This window comes from Scyliorhinus canicula, chromosome 6, assembly GCF_902713615.1.
Source record: "Scyliorhinus canicula chromosome 6, sScyCan1.1, whole genome shotgun sequence".
NCBI lineage: Eukaryota > Metazoa > Chordata > Chondrichthyes > Carcharhiniformes > Scyliorhinidae > Scyliorhinus > Scyliorhinus canicula.
The window spans coordinates 210,282,644-210,302,975 of NC_052151.1; the positions used below are offsets into that span (position 1 = coordinate 210,282,644).

The window sequence follows — 20,332 nt, forward strand, 5'->3', positions numbered from 1 at the left end:
TGATACGCTCGCTATTATTGAGACTCAGTTTTGTTCCTGATTTGTTTCTTTAATCAAATATATTCTCCCAGCTGGTGGAACTTTCACTTCAGGCCTCCGAATTATTACCCCAGTAACTTAACCACTATACTACTGTTCCAGGTGAACACAAGGAATGTGTCACATTTGAAGCTTTTTGCTTGTTATGTACATGATTTAGACTCTATGAAGATGAGTTCAGAATATGGGCTGTTACAGTGTCAATCTATTGCATAAAATGTGTCTCACGAGAATGCGAGTGGGCTATCCTTGCAGCCAAGGTCAGTTTCAGAGTGAAATGACAAGCGATGGAATGAACAGAGGTCATTGATGTATATTTCATCAATCTTTATTCTGATCAGTGGGGAATTTGGAGAAAGGTGTTCACCAGTCAATGATTTATCGACCCGCAGCGACAATTGTGACTAGCTGATGAGGAATCAACCATATTATCAGAAATCCGCATGGAAAGTAGAGAGCAAATCCCTCACTCATGTAATAATTCGTACATTTCCGTCTCAATCTCAGTCAGATAGGGGAGAGGTTTCCCGTACCCTCTTTTATTGAAACAATTGTTTTTTGCCTTGAGTCTTGAGTTTTTCTTTACCAATTCCACTGTAAGTCTTTCTCTGGCATTCTGTGCCATCTATTTCTTTTTAAACACTGAATGCCTTCCCTGTCATTTACTTACAAACATTGCATACATCCTATAGTTTAATCTTCTCCACAACTCTCCTCTGCCCTATTTCTAATCTAACAATCTATATGTTCCATTAAGTTCCCTTCTTCTCTATTCCTTATTAAACATCACAGCAGTTCATTCAAGGTATTTTTATTCTATTCTAATAATAAGTCACTTAGTCTCATTAAATCCACTTTGGTTTGACAAATTATATTATTGTTGCATTCCTCAAAATTCCAATGTCCTCCAGTTGCAGTTTACGAGTTACCAATTTTCAACTTCCTTTATTCCCGTGATAAGTAAGCAATTGTCCTATTCCCCTCAATTCACTACCCTCTCTCTTTGAGCAGCTCCTGTATTACCAGCTCCCTTCCCTTTTCTCTATTTCCGGTGTATATTCTCCAAGCTCATTAGTGTGAATTCTGTCCAACTCGTGACCTCTCAACCCGATTCGCCTATTGATCGTTCTGAACCGCAGGTTAGCTGATAATACTAATGGTTTATTATATCCGTCTCCCTTTTAAATTAGCCAAAATCACACAGCTCCGACCAAATACACTTTTGCGTCCTGTGGTTCTCATCTACTATCCCAGCTCCATCCTGCTTTCCCTCTCCAGAATCCTTCAATGTTTTCTCGTCTGCCCAAACCTCTCATCCGCCTCCGGTTTCAGTTTTGTGCCTTTGATACAGCAGTGAAATAATCTTTCACAAAATTTTAAAAAGGCGATGGTGTCATTCGTCCTGTCTTTGACATGGTTAGAGCGCGCCTTCCACTCTAAACTGAAGGCTCCTGTTAGCAGATGGGTGGGACTGCCCTCGCCTGGTCCTACTCGTACCTCTGCGGTCAGATACAGAGAGAATATCCTGGAATGATTCACCATGGAGTGCTGGCACTGCTACCTCCTCCCTTTCCACTGGTTGTCCCGCTCACCTTGTTATTCTTCATTGTCCAGCCTAACTTTGGCGAAGTTATTGAGAAACACCTGATCAGATTTCACATACACATTCCAGACTCTCTGCCTCAACACCACTTTGCTCAACGCCTCCATTGCCTCTTTGTGGTCAAATTCCTTGAGCATGTTCTGCATGTTCACAGAACATTATTTCTGTCATAACATTAAACCAAAAGGGCACAGATGACTCCAGAGTAGAGAACCCAGAAGTGACTGTATAACACGGTGCACACACTTCCAGTGAGAGTAACATAATGCATAGAATTTACAGTGATTCAGCCCATCAAGTCTGCACCTTGGAAAAAGCACCCTACTTAAGCCCACACCGCCACCATGTCTCCGTGCGGCCAATCCACCTAACCTGCACAACTTTGGACTTGTGGGAAGAAACCGGAGCACCCGGAGGAAACCCACAAAAACACAGGGAGTATGTGCAGACTCCACACAGACAGCGACCCAAGCCGGGAATTGAACCTGGGACCCTGGAGCTGTTGAAGCAACAGTGCTAACCACTGTGCTGCCGATTAATCCGGTTCCCATCTAAACTCAGACCCTGGGTCAGTGAGGCGTAGAACAAGCCAAAACTGGAATGTTTCCCATATGGTATGGCGGGAATGTTAGGTTAGGTGACTAAGGATCAATGTTTTAGACATTACAAATGGGACGGCCCTTTCATTGTTGCAGTTAAGGGTCCATCAATATGCAAGGGTTTGTGCCTCAAAGATTCATTGTTTGGTCCTCGGCTCCATTTGTGATGTCAGCTGGAGACGGGAATCAGCCCCTAGTTACCCTGGGCAAGGAGTGGAATTACTATCACACCTAAATTATAGTGCAGTGCGCAGTGGTTGCTGAGTGCTTGCTGGGAAGGTGAGTGAATTTTTAAAAAACTTACCGTTGGGAGTTTCCAACTGAATCCTGTTGGAGTGAGGACAGAGTGACTGCTGGGTAAGTAGTACAGATTTAAATTGTTTTCACGGGCCCATAACAGCTTATTGCTGTTATAGCGCGGAACGCAGTGGTTGCTGGTTAAATATTTTATTTTTACCTGTATTTAAGTTGGGTGGTGAAATTCGGATAATTCTGGAGGCAGAGGTGGTCATAGATAGTAGCTTCAGGGATGTGGTTCTTCTGAAGAATGAAGATGGATGGGTGACGGTGAGAGGGGCTGGGAGGAAGCAGTCAGTACAGGGATCCCCTGTGGTCGTTCCCCTTAGTAACAAGTATACCGCTTTGGATACTGGTGGGGGGGTTCTTACCAGGGGTAAGCCACGGTGATCGGATCTCCAGCACTGAGTCCGTCCCTGTGGCTCAGAAGGGAAGGGGGAGAGCAGGAGAGCAATAGTTATTGGGGACTCGATAGTTAGAGGGACAGATAGACGTTTCTGTGGCAACGAAAGAGACTCACGGATGGTATGTTGCCTCCCGGGTTCCAGGGTCCGTGACGTCTCGGACCATGTTTTCAGGGGGAGGGGGAACAGTCACAAGTCATGGTACACATCGGTACCAACGACATTGGTAAGAGTAGGGATGGGGATTTAAAACAGGAATTTAGGGAGCTAGGGTGGAAGCTGAGAGCCAGGACAAACCATGTTGTCATCTCTGGTTTGTTGCCGGTGCCACGTGCTAGCGAGTTGAGGAACAGGGAGAGAGTGCAGATAAACACGTGGCTGCAGTGATGGTGTAGGAGGGAGGGTTTCAGTTACGTGGATAATTGGAGCACATTCTGGGTAAGGTGGGACCTGTACAAACAGGACGGTTTGCACCTGAACCAGAGGGGCACCAATATCCTAGGAGGAAAATTTGCTACAGCTCTTCGGAGGAGTTTAAACTAATTTGACAGGGGCATCGGAAAACGAGCTGTAGTCCAGGGTTGAGAGTAGTAAGGTACTGAGGAGTGTATCAAGGTCGCAGGAGTGTACAGGCAGACAGGAAGGTGGGTTGAAGTGTGTCTACTTTAATGCAAGGAGCATTCTGAATAAGGTAGGTGAACTTGGAGCTTGGATTGGTCCTTGGGACAGCGATGTTGTTGCTATTATGGAGACATGGTTAGAACAGGGACAGGAATGGTTGTTGGAAGTTCCGGGGTATAAATGTTTCAGTAAGTGTAGGGAAGGTGGTAAAAGAAGTGGAGGAGTAGCATTGTTAATCAAGGACAGTTTAACGGCTGCAGAAAGGCAGTTGGAGGGGGTTCTGCCTACTGAGATAATATTGGCCAAAGTTAGAAATAGGAAAGGAGCAGTCACGTTGTTTGGAGTTTTTTTATAGGCCCCCAAATAGCAATAGAGATGTGGTGGAAGAAATTGCAAAGCAGATTATGGATAGGTGTGGAGGTCTCAGGGTAGTTGTCATGGGTGACTTTAACTTTCCAAATATTGATTGGAACCTCTATAGGTCGAACAGTTTGGATGGGGCAGTTTTTCTACAGTGTGTGCAGGAGGGTTTCCTGACACAATATGTGGATAGACCGACAAGAGGTGGGACCACATTGGATTTGGCACTCGGTAATGAACCGGGCCAAGTGTTAGATTTGTTTGTGGGAGAGCACTTTGGAGATAGCAACCACAATTCGTTATCTTTCACTGTTACAATGGAGAGGGATAGGGCCATACGGCAGGGCAAGGTTTATAATTGGGGGAGGGGTAATTATGATGCGATTAGGCAAGAATTAGGGAGCATAAGATGGGAACAGAAACTGTCAGGGCAAGGCACAAATGAAAAGTTGAGCTTATTCAAGGAACAAATACTGCGTGTCCTTGATAGGTATGTCCCTGTCAGGCAGGGAGGAAATGTACGTGTGAGGGAACCATGGTTCACAAAATAGGTTGAATATCTTGTCAAGAGGAAAAAGGGATGTAAGGATGAGAAAACAAGGTTCAGTTGGGTCGCTTGAGGGTTACAAGGTAGCAAGGAATTAGCTAAATAAAGGGCTTAGGAGAGCTAGGAGGGGGCATGAGAAGTCCTTGGCAGGTGGGATCAAGGACAATCCCAAGGCTTTTTACTCTTCTGTGAGAAATAAAGGAATGACCAGGGTGAGGTTAGGGCCGGTCAAGGAAAGTAGTGGGAACATGTGCATGGAGTCAGAAGAGATAGGAGAGGCGTTGAATTAATACTTTTCTTGAGTGTTCACCAAGGAGAGGGGCTATGTTGTTGAGGTGGGTAGGCTGGAGGAGATAGATGTTCTGAGGGAAGATGTATTAGCAATTTTGAAAAACCTGAGGGTCGACAAGTCCCCTGGGCCAGATGGGATATATCCAAGGATTCTTTGGGAGGCAAGGGATGAGATTGCAGAGCCTTTGGCTTTGATCTTTGGGTCCTCACTGTCCACAGGGATAGTGCCAGAGCACTGGAGAGTGGCGAATGTTGTTCCTCTGTTCAAGAAAGGGAATAGGAATGACCCTGGTAATTATCGGCCGGTTAGTCTTACTTCGGTGGTCGGTAAGTTAATGGAAAAGGTCCTGAGGGATAGGATTAATGACCATTTGGAAAGATGCAGCTTAATCCGGGATAGTCAACGCAGATTCATGAAGGGTAAGTCTTGCCTTACAAATTTGATTGAATTCTTTGAGGAGGTAACTGAGTGTGTAGCTGAAGGTAGAGCAGTTGATGTCGTGTACATGGATTTCAGGAAGGCGTTTGATAAGGTTCCCCATGGTTGCCTCATGAAGAAAGTAAGGAGGTGTGGGATAGAGGGAAATTTGGCCAATTGGATAAGTAACTGGCTATCACATGGAAGACAGGGTGGTGGTGGATGGCAAATTTTCAGACTGGAGACCAGTTACCAGCGGTGTACCACGGAGATCAGTGCTGGGTCCTCTGCTATTTGTGATTTTTATCAATGACTTGGAGGTGGGGCTGAAGGGTGGGTCAGCAAATTTGCTGATGACACCAAGATTGGTAGAGGAGTGGACAAGGTGGAGGGCTGTTGTGGGCTGCAAAGAGACATTGACAGGATGCAGAGCAGGGCCGAAAAATGGCAGATGGAGTTTAACCTTGATAAGTGCGAGGTGATTCATTTTGGTAGAACAAATTTAAATGTGGATTACAGGGTCAGTGGCAGGGTTCTGAGGAGTGTGGAGGAACAGAGAGATCTTGGGGTTCATGTCCACAGATCTCTGAAGGTTGCCACTCAAGTGGATAGAGCCGTGAAGAAGGCCTATAGTGTGTCAGCGTTTATTAACAGGGGGCTTGAGTTTAAGAGCCGTAGGGTTATGCTGCAACTGTACATGACCCTGGTGAGACCACATTTGGAGTATTGTGTGCCGTTCTGGTCACCTCATTGTACGTAGGATGTGGAAGCATTGGAAAGGGTGCAAAGGAGATTTACCAGGATGCTGCCTGGATTGGAGGGTAGGTCTTATGAGGAAAGGTTGAGGGAGTTAGGGCTTTTCTCATTGGAGCGAAGGAGGATGAGAGGCAACTTAATAGAGGTTTATAAGATGATGAGGGGGATAGATAGAGTGGACGTTCAGATACTATTTCCTCGGGGGGATGTAGCTGTTACAAGGGGACATAACTAAGATTTAGGGTGGGAGATATAGGAGGGATGTCCGAGATAGGTTCTTTACTCAGAGAGTGGTTAGGATGTGGAATGGACTGCCTGCTGTGATAGTGGAGGAACTTTAGGGACTTTCAAGCAGTTATTGGACAGGCACATGGATCACACCAGAATGACAGGGAGTGGGATGGCTTGATCTTGGTTTCGGACAAAGCTCCGCACAACATCGAGGGCGAAGGGTCTGTTCTGTGCTATACTGTTCTACGTTTTATGTTCTAAATAAGAGGAGTTATGGTTGGACGAGATGTAGATCCTCTCATTATTAATCTGTGCCTGTGCCTATTCCCTGGGTTTAGATGGACGGAGAAAGGTTTGCAGCCCCGTGATCTTGTCCTTCCGTCCCAGTGACTCCCATGCCTTCCTCCGAGAGATGGAGAGAAGCATTTGTGACTGTCCCCTGCACAAACATTTTAACCGAGGGGAAATAATGAGGTGGAGACGCAGGGTGCCTCCCAGCAGATGCTTGTCTTGGTGGAGGCCCATTCAGAAGTGTGCATGAGGAAGTGGCCAGGAACCCTTCCTCTGTAGCTCAGAGGGACTGCCGGCAATGTGATGGAGGCTGAATAAGTTAATAGAGTGTTTGTTGCACAACAGGTGACTGACAAATTGCAGCCGCAGGTTAGCTCTCCAATCCCCACACACACTCATTCCAGCCAGGAAGACGACATCACAGAGTGCGGATCCCGATTCGTAGATGCAGAGCTCGGGTCCCTGCTGGACGCCATGGAAGAAAGGTGGGACACTCTGTTCCCCAAGGTGGGAAGGAGGCTGCCAACTGCCACCATACAATGGATCTGGGCACAGGTGGCAGAGGCTGTGAGTGCCGTGGGCCCCACCGACAGGACTGGCCAGCAATGGTGGGAGACACTGCACCAGCTCCTCAGGGCGGTCAGGGTGAGCAGGCAGAATTGTGCCCCTGGCACTAAACCCCATCCAAAACACCTGTAATCCCCTCCTCCCCCACCCAGAGGGCGACCAAACCCCACCCGTCAGCGGTGTGCATGCACCCCACACTGCAACAAATGTCAGCACCCATATCGGCCACCATGGCCGGTGCCCTGACCACGGAAGCCTCACCGAATGTGGCATGGGTCTGACGGTCGAACACTGTCCACTTTCTGTCTCCTCCCTCCCACAGGAGAAGATGGTGAATAATCACACAGCGAGAGAGAGGACCAGCGAGAGAGAGGGAGGGGGACCGCTGGACCTCAGCAGCTGCGGAACAGCGGGCACTGGACTTGGCAGGTGGGCTCGGAGAGAGGGCTGTCACCGAGACGGAGATCTGAATTGGGCAACCAAGTGAGCTCCTCGCTGCATTGTGGATTCCCATTCCCACCATCCCCTCACCACCCCAACACCATCCCCTCACCATCATCCACCAATCGTGGGTCATGTGTTTTGCAGGATCACCTGGCGATGATGCGGGCCCTTCTGGTGTCCAAAACCCCAATCCCAGGTGAGCAGCGAGGAGGATGAAGACACGGGCATGGGCACGGATGGGAGCCCTCGACCCGCAGCCAGAGGTACCCCCAGAGCACCAGTCTGGGGATGAAATTGACTTCCCATCACAGCTGTCTCCAACACCCTCCACCACCCCAGAGACACTCACCTCGGTTGGGCAATTCAGTGAAGAGGCTCTTGTGGCAGTATGTGGTGCACATCACACACGTGGAGCAGTACAGCAGGTGGAGGTAGGATCCCCCGAAGCGTGGGACAGAGGCCCTTTCCCAGGGACTAGCTGCTGTCTGGGCAAGTTTCGGGATTCAGGAAAGGGCGGTCCCATCTATTGTGGAGATGCAGTCTCAGAGCCATGGACTACATGAGTGGGGTGGGCAACCATCTATCACCTGAAGATGCAGTTAGAGCTGGTGAACCACCTGTAGGTGCAGGAGTTGGTGCCGACCATGCGTACGACTAAGGTCAACACCATACGTGCAGTATTTGCAATGGAGGCCTTGAGGTCGAAGGTTTCGGCCATGGGTCAAGATGTCCAAGGCCAGGGCCACTCTGTGCTGGCAGTGGCCAAGGCCCAGGACAGGGCTACCCTCTCCCAGGCAGCCATGTGCCAGGGCCACCTGGATTTTGCAGCAGCACTCCTGGGCATGGCCCAGTCACAGCGGACCATGACTCAGGGCCTCGGCAGCATTGCCCAGGTGCTGGCCGCCGTGCCACAGACCCAGAGGGAGGAGGCATAGTCACTGGCCGCCGTGCCACAGACCCGGAGTGTGGTGGCCCAGTCCCTGGGTGAAATGGCGCAGTCCTAGAGGGATGTGTTCCACTCCCTGCCCTCCATGGTCGCGAGCATTGCGACTTTGGTCTGGGCGCCTCGAAGAGTTCATGAACTGTCAAGTGTGCCAAGATAAAGGCGCCGTGCGCACTACCCGGGTTTTCCGGTGTAGACGTGCATAATGCCCAGGTTTCAGTTGAAGAGGTGCATCATGCACATCTCATGGTCATACACAAGCTGCACGCTCATCGAGAGGAACCCCTTTCAGTTTGTGAGACGGTTGGTTAACTTTTATTTCATTTTGGTGTGTGAATGGTTGTGCACGGTTATGCAAAGATTATGTTTTTGACAAAAATTTTGAAAAAAATAATTAAAAAATAATATAAAGACAAAGGCCATTCAGTGAAATTATATGAAATCTAAATATGGGACTCATGCTGTTTACAGGAACGATTCTAATGCTGGTTAATACAGCTGCCAGTTGTTTTTTTATTACATGTGACGGGACTTGTACACGCTTGGGGTGAGGAGGTGTATGGAGTACAATTACATCACAGTTTCTACAAGGGAATTCATTCAACTGTCGCAACCAGTTTGTGGAAAATTACAAAAAGAAACAACTTGAACCGTTTTCTAACCTCAGCTTCCCTGTAGAGATCCTGGAGAGTATAAAATGAATGTAGTTTCATTGAGAGACATTGGTTCCTTCTCAAAGGAAGAGATTCACTCCACACAGAAAATGCATCGACCAATTCAGAGGGTCAGGAAAATACTACTTGATACTTGCTATAATTGGTGTTCCAGCTAAGGGTCTATAACAAATGAGGTTCTGAAATTCTGCACATGCGCTGGTTTCTGGAATTCCCCTTCTCATGGCTGCTTTGGTCACAGAAAATCGTTCATCACTAAGGATTAAGAACATTATTGTTTAATTCAAGGACACTGGTTGTTGCTGGTCCTGGAAATCACAGCATTTTAAAAGAAAGGATAATTACGTAATGAAAAAGAAGCTGCAAATAGTTTGATCATGATGAACTGGTTCCATAAGGAGATGCACTGAATTGTTTGAAAGATATGACGTGCCTGGAAAACTGCTTAAAAGCTGGTTTTTGGTTTTGGTCTGCGTGCTGAATGCAGAAATTGTTACATAATATATTTTACGTTCGTGGCAGCAATGTGACTAACTAATCAATGTTAAGGTGTCCAATCTCTATATCAGCTAAAGCTGTGCTTCGGTATAAAAGGTGTGGCCATTATTTATTTTTATACATTTAGAATACGCAATTCATTTTTTTTTCCAATTAAGGGGCAATTTATCGAGGCCTAGCCTGCACATTTTTGGGTTGTGGGGGTGAAACCCACGCAAACACAGGGAGAATGTGCAAACTCCACACGGACGGTGACCCAGAGCCAGAATTGAACCTGGTACCTCGGCACCGTGAGGCCACAGTGCTAACCCATTGCGCCACCGTGCTGCCCAGGTGTGGCCATTATTGATGACAACCACTTAATTATTTAAAAATAAAGCAACCAATGGAAATGTGTTTTGATTGCTGGAGATTGACTGGAGGACAGATAAGTTTATAAGGAGTGGTGGTCAGTCCTAGCTAAGCAGGTCATGGAACCTAGTGGGATATACAGATGATATAAACAATGGGAGAAGCCAGATCTGTGTGCATTTTTTCAGTCTGGCAGAAGGTTTTAGTTTAATAGCAGGCTTGCCAAATGCAGCCTGGCTGGGCACAAGAGTCTGATAAGACAGAAGGATTTTCAGACTTCCTGAAAGGGAACCCTCTCCAATGGTCTCACATAAGCAGATAAACCGTTGTGTTAACTTTACTTCTAAGTGGCATTTGAACCATCTGTGGTGCGATAACCACTGTAGTTATCCGTACTGCAGTGGGGGGATGTATGCCTGTACCTGTAATACAGGTTCCTCCGGTGAGCCCCTGCCGGCTAGCTCCGCCCACAGGGAGCTTGTGTATAAATATGCATGAGAGCCACTCAGACCCTTAGTCTACAGTTGCAGATGGAGGGACAACATCGTACTACAATAAAGCCTATATTGAACCAGTCTCTTGGCTTTGAGTATAATTGTTAGCGCGACAATTTATTGTTGTACGATTTCCCATTCACCATGGACATCAGAATCAAGCCTGACTGTCTGCAGCTGGATCCGCAGTCGCCTCACGCCAGAAAAGACTTTGTTCACTGGCTCGCAGTCTCCAAGGCCTACATCTCTTCAGCGGACCCTCCCCTGACGGAGGCTCAGAAAAAGCAACTCCTGTACTCCAGACTTAGCTCGAGTGTCTTTCCGCTCATTCGAGATGCAACTGACCACACCACAGCTATGAAACTGCTCAAGGAGAACTATGCACCATCGGCGAACACCCTGTTTGTGAGGCATCAACTTTCAACTCGCGTCCAGCAGCCGGGTGAGTCGATTGAGGACTTCTGGAGGGCCCTTATACCTCTGGTACGAGACTGCGACTGCCGGGCCCTCACAGCCACAGAACATTCTGATTTACTCATGCGCGATGCCTTTGTTACAGGCATTGCATCGGACCCCATCCGGCAACGACTGCTGGAAGGGGTCGCCCCCGACCTCGCGGCCGCCAAGGCCCTGGCGCTTTCCATGACGGCCGCCTCCCGTAGTGCGCGAACTTCCAACCCCTCGTGGACCCCGCAAACGGCCCCCCAGGCCCATCCATCCTACCCCTCGTGGATCCCGCAAACGGCCCCCCCAGCGGACGCCCACGCGCACTGTTAATTCTGCGGTCAGCAGAAGCACCCCCGCCAGCGCTGCCCGGCCCGCACAGCGACCTGCAAAGCTTGCGGCAAGAAAGGCCATTTTGCAGCGGTGCATCAGTCCTGGACGGTCGCCGCTATCGCGCCGCCGGTCCCCACGCCTCAGCCGCTCCCTCAATGGGCCCCGCCGTCCGCTTCCCCCGACCCCACGTGCGATCAGTGGGCGCCGCCATCTTTCGCCGTCCCCGCCACGTGCGCTCCATGGGCGCCGCCATCTTCATCCACCACCGCCATGTGCGTTCCATGGGCGCCGCCATTTTGTTCCGACCCCACAACGTGCGCTCCATGGACGCCGCCATTTTACCCACAGGTACTGCAGATGCCGCCATCTTGTCTCCAGGTGTCGCCATTTTGTCCTCTCCCCGGGACGGGGCCACGGGACACGGGTCGCTACCGCTCCTCGTTGGACTCATCTGACTCAACCGCCGATCAACTGCTGCTCACCTCCGCTACGCTCGACCAGTCCCGTCCTCGCAACCTGGCACCCTCTTCCACATCGGTGCTGATCAACGGCCACGTGACCTCCTGCCTCATCGGCTCCGGGAGCACCGAGAGCTTCGTCCACCCAGACACGGTAAGGCGCTATTCCCTTGCGGTCCATCCCACCAACCGGCAGATCTCTCTCGCCTCCGGGTCCCATTCTGTCCCGATCCGGGGTTTCTGCCTGGTTAAACTTACTGTACAGGGCGTGGAATTCGACCGTTTCTGTCTGTACATTCTCCCCAACCTCTGCGCTTCACTCTTACTAGGCCTGGATTTCCAGTGCAATCTCCAGAGCCTAACCCTCAAATTCGGCGGACCCCTAACTCCCCTCACCGTTTGCGGCCTCGCGACCCTCGAGGTCGAGCCTCCCTCACTCTTTGCCAACCTGACCACAGATTGCAAGCCCGTCGCCACCAGGAGCAGACGGTACAGCACCCAGGACAAGGCCTTCATCAGGTCCGAAGCCCAGCGGCTGCTTCGGGAGGATATCATCGAGGCCAGCAACAGCCCTTGGAGAGCCCAGGTGGTAGTGGTTGAGACCGGGGAGAAGCACAGGATGGTCGTGGACTACAGCCGGACCATCAATCGGTGCACACAGCTCGACGCGTACCCCCTCCCCTGCATTTCTGATATGGTCAATCAGATTGCACAGTACCGGGTCTTCTCTACTATTGACCTGAAATCCGCCTACCACCAGCTCCCCATCTGTAAATTGGACCATCCCTACACTGCCTTCGAGGCGGACGGTCGTCTGTACCAATTTCTTAGGCTTCCCTTTGGTGTCACGAATGGAGTCTCGGTATTTCAGCGAGAAATGGACCGAATGGTTGACCGGTACGGACTGCAGGCCACCTTCCCGTACCTCGACAATGTCACCATCTGCGGCCATGACCAGCAGGACCATGATGCCAACCTTTATAAATTCCTCCACACCGCATCTCTCCTTAATCTCACGTACAACAAGGAGAAATTGCGTGTTCCGCACAGACCGCTTAGCCATCCTTGGCTACGTAGTCCAAAACGGACTACTGGGGCCCGATCCCGACCGCATGCGCCCCCTCATGGAGCTCCCAATTCCCCACTGCCCCAAGGCCCTCAAACGCTGCCTTGAGTTTTTTTCTTATTACGCCCAGTGGGTCCCACAATACATGGACAAGGCCCGGCCACTTATCCAGTCCACACATTTTCCCCTCTCGGCCGAGGCACAACAGGCCTTCGCCCGCATTCGATCTGACATAGCCAGGGCGGGGATGCATGCAGTAGACGAGACACTGCCTTTCCAAGTAGAGAGCGACGCTTCAGATGTCGCCCTTGCCGCCACTCTAAACCAGGCAGGTAGACCCGTGGCATTCTTTTCACGCACCCTCCACGCCTCCGAAATTCGGCATTCCTCTGTTGAAAAGGAGGCCCAGGCAATCGTTGAAGCGGTGCGGCACTGGAGGCATTACCTGGCCGGCAGGAGATTCAGTCTCCTCACTGACCAACGGTTGGTTGCCTTCATGTTCAACAACACGCAGCGGGGCAAGATCAAGAATGACAAAATCTTGCGGTGGAGAATCGAGCTCTCCATCTTTAACCACGAGATCTTGTATCGCCCGGGCAAGCTCAACGAGCCCCCAGACGCCCTCTCCCGAGGTACATGTGCCAGCGCACAAGTGAACCAGCTCCGTGCCTTGCACGAGAGCCTTTGCCATCTGGGGGTCACTCGCTTGTACCATCTGATCAAAGCCCGCAATCTGCCCTACTCCGTCGAGGAAGTACGGACAGTCACCAGAGACTGCCAGATCTGTGCGGAGTGCAAGCCGCACTTCTACCGGCCAGATCGCGCGCGCCTGGTGAAAGTGTCCCGCCCCTTTGAACGCCTCAGCGTGGATTTCAAAGGGCCCCTTCCCTCCACCGACCGCAACACCCAAATCCTTAGTGTGGTCGATGAATTTTCTAGGTTCCCATTCGCCATCCCATGCCCGGATATGACGTCTGCCACTGTCATCAAGGCCCTGGATTCCATTTTTGCCCTGTTCGGTTTCCCCGACTACATCCACAGCAACAGGGGATCCTCGTTCATGAGCGATGAGCTGCGTCAATTCCTGCTCAGCAGGGGTATCGCCTCCAGCAGGACGACCAGCTACAACCCCCGGGGTAACGGGCAGGTAGAGAGGGAGAACGGGACAGTATGGAGGGCCGTCCAGCTGGCCCTACGGTCCAGGAACCTCCCAGCCGCTCGCTGGCAGTAGGTCCTCCCTGATGCGTACCATTCCATTCGGTCGCTACTGTGTACCGCAACTAACAGTACACCCCATGAATGTGTTTTTGCCTTCCCTCGGAAGTCCACATCCGGGGTGTTGCTCCCGACATGGCTCACGACTCCGGGCCCAGTACTTCTCCGTAGGCATGTACGGCACCACAAGGTGGAACCCCTGGTGGACAAAGTACGCCTTCTCCACGCCAACCCTTAGTATGCCTACGTGGAGTTCCCCGATGGCCGCCAGGACACAGTTTCGCTCCGGGACCTGGCTCCCTCAGGTGCTGATCCCATGCCCACACCCCTTTCTCTTTCCATGCCAACCCCGGCGCCCCCCTATTCGTCCCCACCACGTCAATCCTGGAGGGGCTGGTTTAGCTCACAAAGCTAAATAGCTGGCTTTTAAAGCAGACCAAGCAGGCCAGCATCACGGTTCGATTCCCGTACCAGCCTCCCCGGACAGGCGCCGGAATGTGGCGACTAGGGGCTTTTCACAGCAACTTCATTGAAGCCGACTCGTGACAATAAGCGATTTTCATTTTCATTTCATTTCAATCCCTCATCCCCCTGCCCACCCTGGAGGACACGGAAGATTTTGGCTTGCTCTCGGAATCATCCCGCCAGCAGCCAGCACCAACACCGCCAACACCTGCACCATCGTTGCCATCACCGCCTGTGCCGACGTCACCACCACAGCTATGCTGATTACAGCGGAACGTTCGACCACCGATTCGGCTCAACCTGTAACCTGCTAAACCGGATGGACTCTTGATTTTCCTTGTTTGGACCCTCTTGTAAATAGCATCCTTTGTATTAGAGTTACATGTCACCCCCGCCGGACTCATTTTTTTATAGGGGGTGAATGTGGTGAGATAACCATTGTAGTTATGCGTACTGCAGTAGGGGGATGTATGCCTGTACCTGTAATACAGGTTCCTCCGGTGAGCCCCTGCCGGCTAGCTCCACCCACAGGGAGCTTGTGTATAAATATGCATGAGAGCCACTCAGACCCTTAGTCTACAGTTGCAGATGGAGGGACAACATCGTACAACAATAAAGCCTCTATTGAACCAGTCTCTTGGCTTTGAGTATAATTATTGGCGCTACACCATCTTGGTTTGCATATTTGGAATATGTATGGCGATGGTGCAAGGCATAAGTTTAAGATTTCCCTTCTGTTTAAGAGCTCTTTAACTGATAGTTGTAAAGCTATCTTCGTTGATCTAAATGTGGGTAATTCTGTGCTTAAATTAAAGTTTATTTGAAATAAAGGATACTTATTAATCAGAGTGATCACTCGGTTTAAGTAGGAATTTACTGGTAAAATTACTCTTTCAGTGAGGACAAGTTTCCTGGGTGTTGAAGAATTTACTCCAGTTATTTTCCAAAGAGTGGTTAAAACAAAAGTTTTGGATTTGGCGGTCAAACTACAATTGACTTTACCTGAAGGGGTGCAGACGTTGCAGATAATTAAAGCGATAGCTCAGCATTTAAATTCACCAAAGGCATAATTTTGAATCACTAGAACTAGTTAAAATTTAGTTACAATTAAACTACAGAGGGAAGTTCAGAGGAAGGCAGGACCCCTCTTAATCAAAAGCCTAGAGTGAAAATGTTTAAATATATTCATGAACTTCCAACGGTTGACGAGAAAGATTTTGAAAAACGTCTTTTTTCTCATTGAGAAAATAGCTGAATAATTGAATTAGCCAAAAACCATGTGGGTATTGTTGGTTCAAACAAAATTGTTAGGTGCAGCGAGTGAAGTGTTTGCATTGTTATCAGAGGAGTTATCTGGGGATTATGATGAGGTGACTAAAGCCAATAACAATGCATATGGACTAGTGCCAGATTCCTATGGATGAAAGTTTAGAAATCTATGGAAGGAATCATGTCAGACGTGTATGGAATTTGAAAGAATTAAACAAAATAATTTTGATATATGGATAAGAGAATTAAAAATAGACTTAGCGCATGAAACCCATGGGGAGATTGGTAATTGTTGACCAATGCGAAGATTCACTTCCTATAGTAGTGAGAACTTGTGTGAAAGAGCAAAGAGTTAAAACTGCTAGACTGGCAGCAGAACATTGTGAATTCGTTCATAAATCAAGGTTTGTGTTTCAACATCAATTTTAAACTGTGAAGGGCAGGAGCTGGGGAAATGAGAAGACTGCAGGTAGTGAAGGCAAAGCAGGTCCTATCGGAGATATTGATGACATTTTACCTCAATTCAGAAAGGAATTGTATGGGTGTGGAAGAGATTGAAGAAAAGTTCAATGTTTTCGTTGTAATAAGGTTGGATTCATAGTCACAGTGTTGATGTCTTGAGATAAGAACTAGGAAGACAAAGAGGATAAACTAGCAGGGTTTATTAAAATGGGGAAAAAAATGTGGTTACCACTCAAGAGGTGCACAGTAGTGCACACCGGCTCAGAAGGTGCATGTTAGGAAGGTGTCAGGTTCGCTGTAAAAGATTAGTTGTGGGGGTGTGTTTACACATGTCTACAAGGTGTTGTCTGTGAAGAGATTAAGATTTTCAGGCAGACAGGAGGAAGTCAATCTTTAATGGGTGAGAGACGGAGTTATGTAGTTAAGATTAAGAATTGCCCGAAAAAGTGGTAAAATGTAGAATCACAATGAAGTATGTCGTATTCCATTATGTAAAATAAGGTTAGGCAATCCATTGAAAACTGGTGAAGTGGTTGCAGAGTAATTATCTTTTAAAGGCAGGTTCAGTCCTTCGTGGGTAATTATATAGCGAGTGATGCCTACTGTGGTTGAAAGGCGGTGGAAAAAAAATGACTGAGGTGTTTCAAGAATCCTATCCGAGTGGTGTTTCCAGATTGTGTGGTCATGAAATCACAAAGTCACAGGTTGAGACATGAGACGGAGAAAACAAGGAGTACAGATTGTGAGATTGAGGTTCATTTATCAGGTACAGCCTTTAACCAGATGACTGATAAAGAACAAGAGCAAGTGGAGGGTGAAGTTCAGCTGTGGAATTCTCTGTCAGCGGATCCTTCGGTCCACCGGTAGCACACCCACAGCCGCACGTTTGCCGACGTGAGGGTTGGCCCACAATCGGGTACTCCATTGTCCAGCTACGGGAACGGGGAATCCTGCTGCTGACAGGGGTGAGTCGTGCAGGAAAACGTGGCTGGTGGACCGGAGAATTCCGCATATCTTTAGTTCCAGAAAATTAGGAGAATTACAACAGAGGAATTCAGAGATAAAGTTGATCGGAAAGCATACACAGAGATAGAATCTGAGTGTAAACAGGAGTGTTATTACACAATAAATAATGTATTAATAAGGAAGTGAAGCCCTTTAAACGATCAGGTTGATGATAAACGGTCAGAGCTTGATCACATGGTATTAACAGTGCGTTATAGAAATGAAGTTCTGTGGGTAGCACATGAGATTCCTGTAGGGGGTCATTTCGGAGTAAGGACAACTCCAGCAAATATACAAAAACATTTTCATTTGCCTGTCCTGCAACGGGATGTAGTTGAACTTTGCTGTACATGTCATACTTGATTGGTGTTTGAAAACCTTGAACAGCAAACAAACCAGCGACCCAAATACCCATTATTGCTTTTGAGGAAACATTTAGTGAGGCATCAATTGTTAAGATGATTCAAAGTAATCAATGTTTGTTGACAAGAATGGGAGTGTACTAGATTTGCGGAAGCAATTCTGTTGCGAAATATTACAGCAAAGAAGGTTGTTGAGGATTTAACTTTGTTTTTGCCACATACGGGCTACCAAAAGATATCTAATCGGATCAGGAATCCAATTTTATGGCAACATTTTTCAGGGAAGTTATTAATAGCTGAGGAATAAAGTGTATCATCCAGCATCAGAAGGAGCTTCACAAAGGTGGCATTTGAAAAGTGGAATCAGACTTTAAAGACAACATCCATATTGACTGTGTTGACTTCTTTATTTCTCTGTGAACCACAAGCTGTTTCCTATATTGACCGAATGACCACACGACTAGTGTACTAGTTCAAAGACAGTTTATTAACAACACAAGACTTATTTCTATATGCAATGATACACGTGACTGCGCACTAAACTAGACCTAATCACAAAGATGGCCGTACTTAACTTCGGGGTGACCGGCTCTGTGCGAGAGATAAGGCCTTTATCTGTATCCACGTGGGTCGGTTGGAAGTCTTCAGGTTCGTCTCAGCTGGGCTCGTCCTTCAGGTAACGATCGCGGGTCCTTGAACTTGGCTAGTTGATATGCTGCAATTGGTCGCACACCGGCTGGCCCAAAAGAGGCCGATCCTTCGGTTTGCAGTTCTTCTTATCCCCCTGGGCTTTCGCGCCCTTTGGGGCTGTCCTAACTCCAGATCCAATAGATCGATAGGGTTTCGATCACCCTCATTGATCCTGGCCAATTAGGGGGGGACACCTTGGTTGATGGGCGGGTCCTAGCTCCAATAGTCATAGGCACGTACGCCTTTCCAAATAACAGGAAATGGCGCCGGTTAGTCTGCAAATGTTGTAACTCCTTGATTCAAACTTGATTGTCCTGGGGGGAAATGGTGATTGACTCATAATAGATACAAGTTTCAGTCAGGCCTGGCTTCTTTGCACAATATACAGAAGCTGTGTACTTGTCTGTGTCCAAGCTGACAATAATTCCCATGATCCTTTGCAGGTGACCATTTTAGATGGCTACAGATACAAATATCACGCAGATACAAAAGGAGATTGCAAGCACGCTTAAGAATATCATTGAAGTCAGTTACAACGATTGGCGATCAACTATTGTGATGGTATGAAAACCAGATGAAACAAAATAATTGTGTGTTGGACAAGCAATGTGTAATACCAAAGTTTATTTACTAAAAGTATACTGACAAGTACCTTTAACAGAAAGGCTAAAGGAGATTCTGGCTTTTGTATCACCAAATGGCCTGCATCAGTTTAAAGTTGTGCCATTTGGAATGAATAATGTGTGAGCAACATTGCAAAGACTAACTGGACCACACAATTCTGCAGTGCACACTGCAGATTTGGTGGTGTTCAGTTCACTGCAAAAGGAGCTTTTGGAACATCGAAAGGATTTGCTCGATTGTCCACAGTGGGATGATTTGGTGGTAAACCTGACTCAACGTCTGGTTTCCAAAACAAAACCACATTATTAAGCCGCATTGTTGCTCATGGTCAGATTAACGCATGGAATGAGAAGCTTAAAGCGATTGGGCACTTCACAATACCATTGACGAGAAGAGATGTTCTGAGATGTCTGGGCATGTGTTCCTTTCGGCAGAAAACTCACATTTCACCACGATGGTTGTTCCGCTGTGTTCCGCCACCCTCGGCTCGTGCACCGTCAATTCCAACCTCACTTTACCCTGAATCACAGCACAATTTAAATTAATAATTATTTCTTAGAAAATATCTGGACTTTCGTTGACAAAAGACGACAGTCATCACGTTTGTAAATGTAAACACATTTTGAAAAATTAATAACAATAACTATAATTAAATATGCGGTAGATAAAAGTGGTTAACTATTATCTAATTACTAACCCACCTCTTTAATTCAGCCCCGCTCTCTGCACACACACACGCAAGACAGACAAACACAGAGGGGGAAAAGGGTGTAAATATAATGATGGAAGTAAAAGGACAAGGGTCTTTGTTTCAAATGGTTGTATTATAGTTCAGCTTTTTCATACGTTGGCCTTCTTATACACCTTTCTACAGTCTAGGCCTTCAGTTCGAGGATTTTGTTTTCAGTCCATAATGGTTTTCACTACAGATTCATCCAAGTCTCAAGGACCTCTCTGCAGGTACAGAAATCTGCATGAGGCAGCATTAATGGAGGAAGAGAGAGAGAGAGAGAGTGTGAAAGAGAAAGACATTCACAGCTGCGCAACTCAGCGTACAGGCTCCGAACATCCTTTCTATGGTGATCTGAAAACAATCCCACTCGGGTAGGACCCAATCATCGCCTGTCACCGGGCGGAATATCGCCCTTTGCCAATTTTATTTTAATAAATGTTTTTATTAAAGGTTTTTTCAACCAATGTTTTTACATAACAAAAATAAACAAGAATTATTAAACAAAACTGGGTGGGTGTTATCTTTATACTAAACGAAGTTCACATTATATCAACAATTCCCCCCCCCCCCCCCCAACCCCCCCCCCCACCCCCCCCCCCCCCCCCCCAGGATGCTGCTGCTGCTACACACTGCTCCCCTAGAAAGTCAAGGAAAGGTTGCCATCGCCGGGAGAACCCCATCAAGGACCCACTCAAGGCCAACTTTATTGACTCCAGGCTGAGGAACCCCGCCATATCGCTAACCCAGATTCCACACTTGGGGGTTTCGAGTCCCTCCA

General features: G+C 48.1%; 1 long non-coding RNA gene across 2 annotated transcripts; it reads left to right on the plus strand.

The window, feature by feature from the left end:
* The first annotated feature begins 2,460 nt into the window (after positions 1-2,460).
* Positions 2,461-20,018, plus strand: LOC119966863. 2 transcript variants are annotated; one of them, XR_005460864.1, is made up of 3 exons: positions 2,461-2,520; positions 18,641-18,758; positions 19,751-20,018. It is a non-coding gene; the product is annotated as an uncharacterized LOC119966863 (long non-coding RNA). The 2 variants fall into 2 exon arrangements; XR_005460865.1 differs by lacking the exon at positions 2,461-2,520 and adding an exon at positions 2,531-2,598.
* The last annotated feature ends 314 nt before the right edge of the window (positions 20,019-20,332 follow it).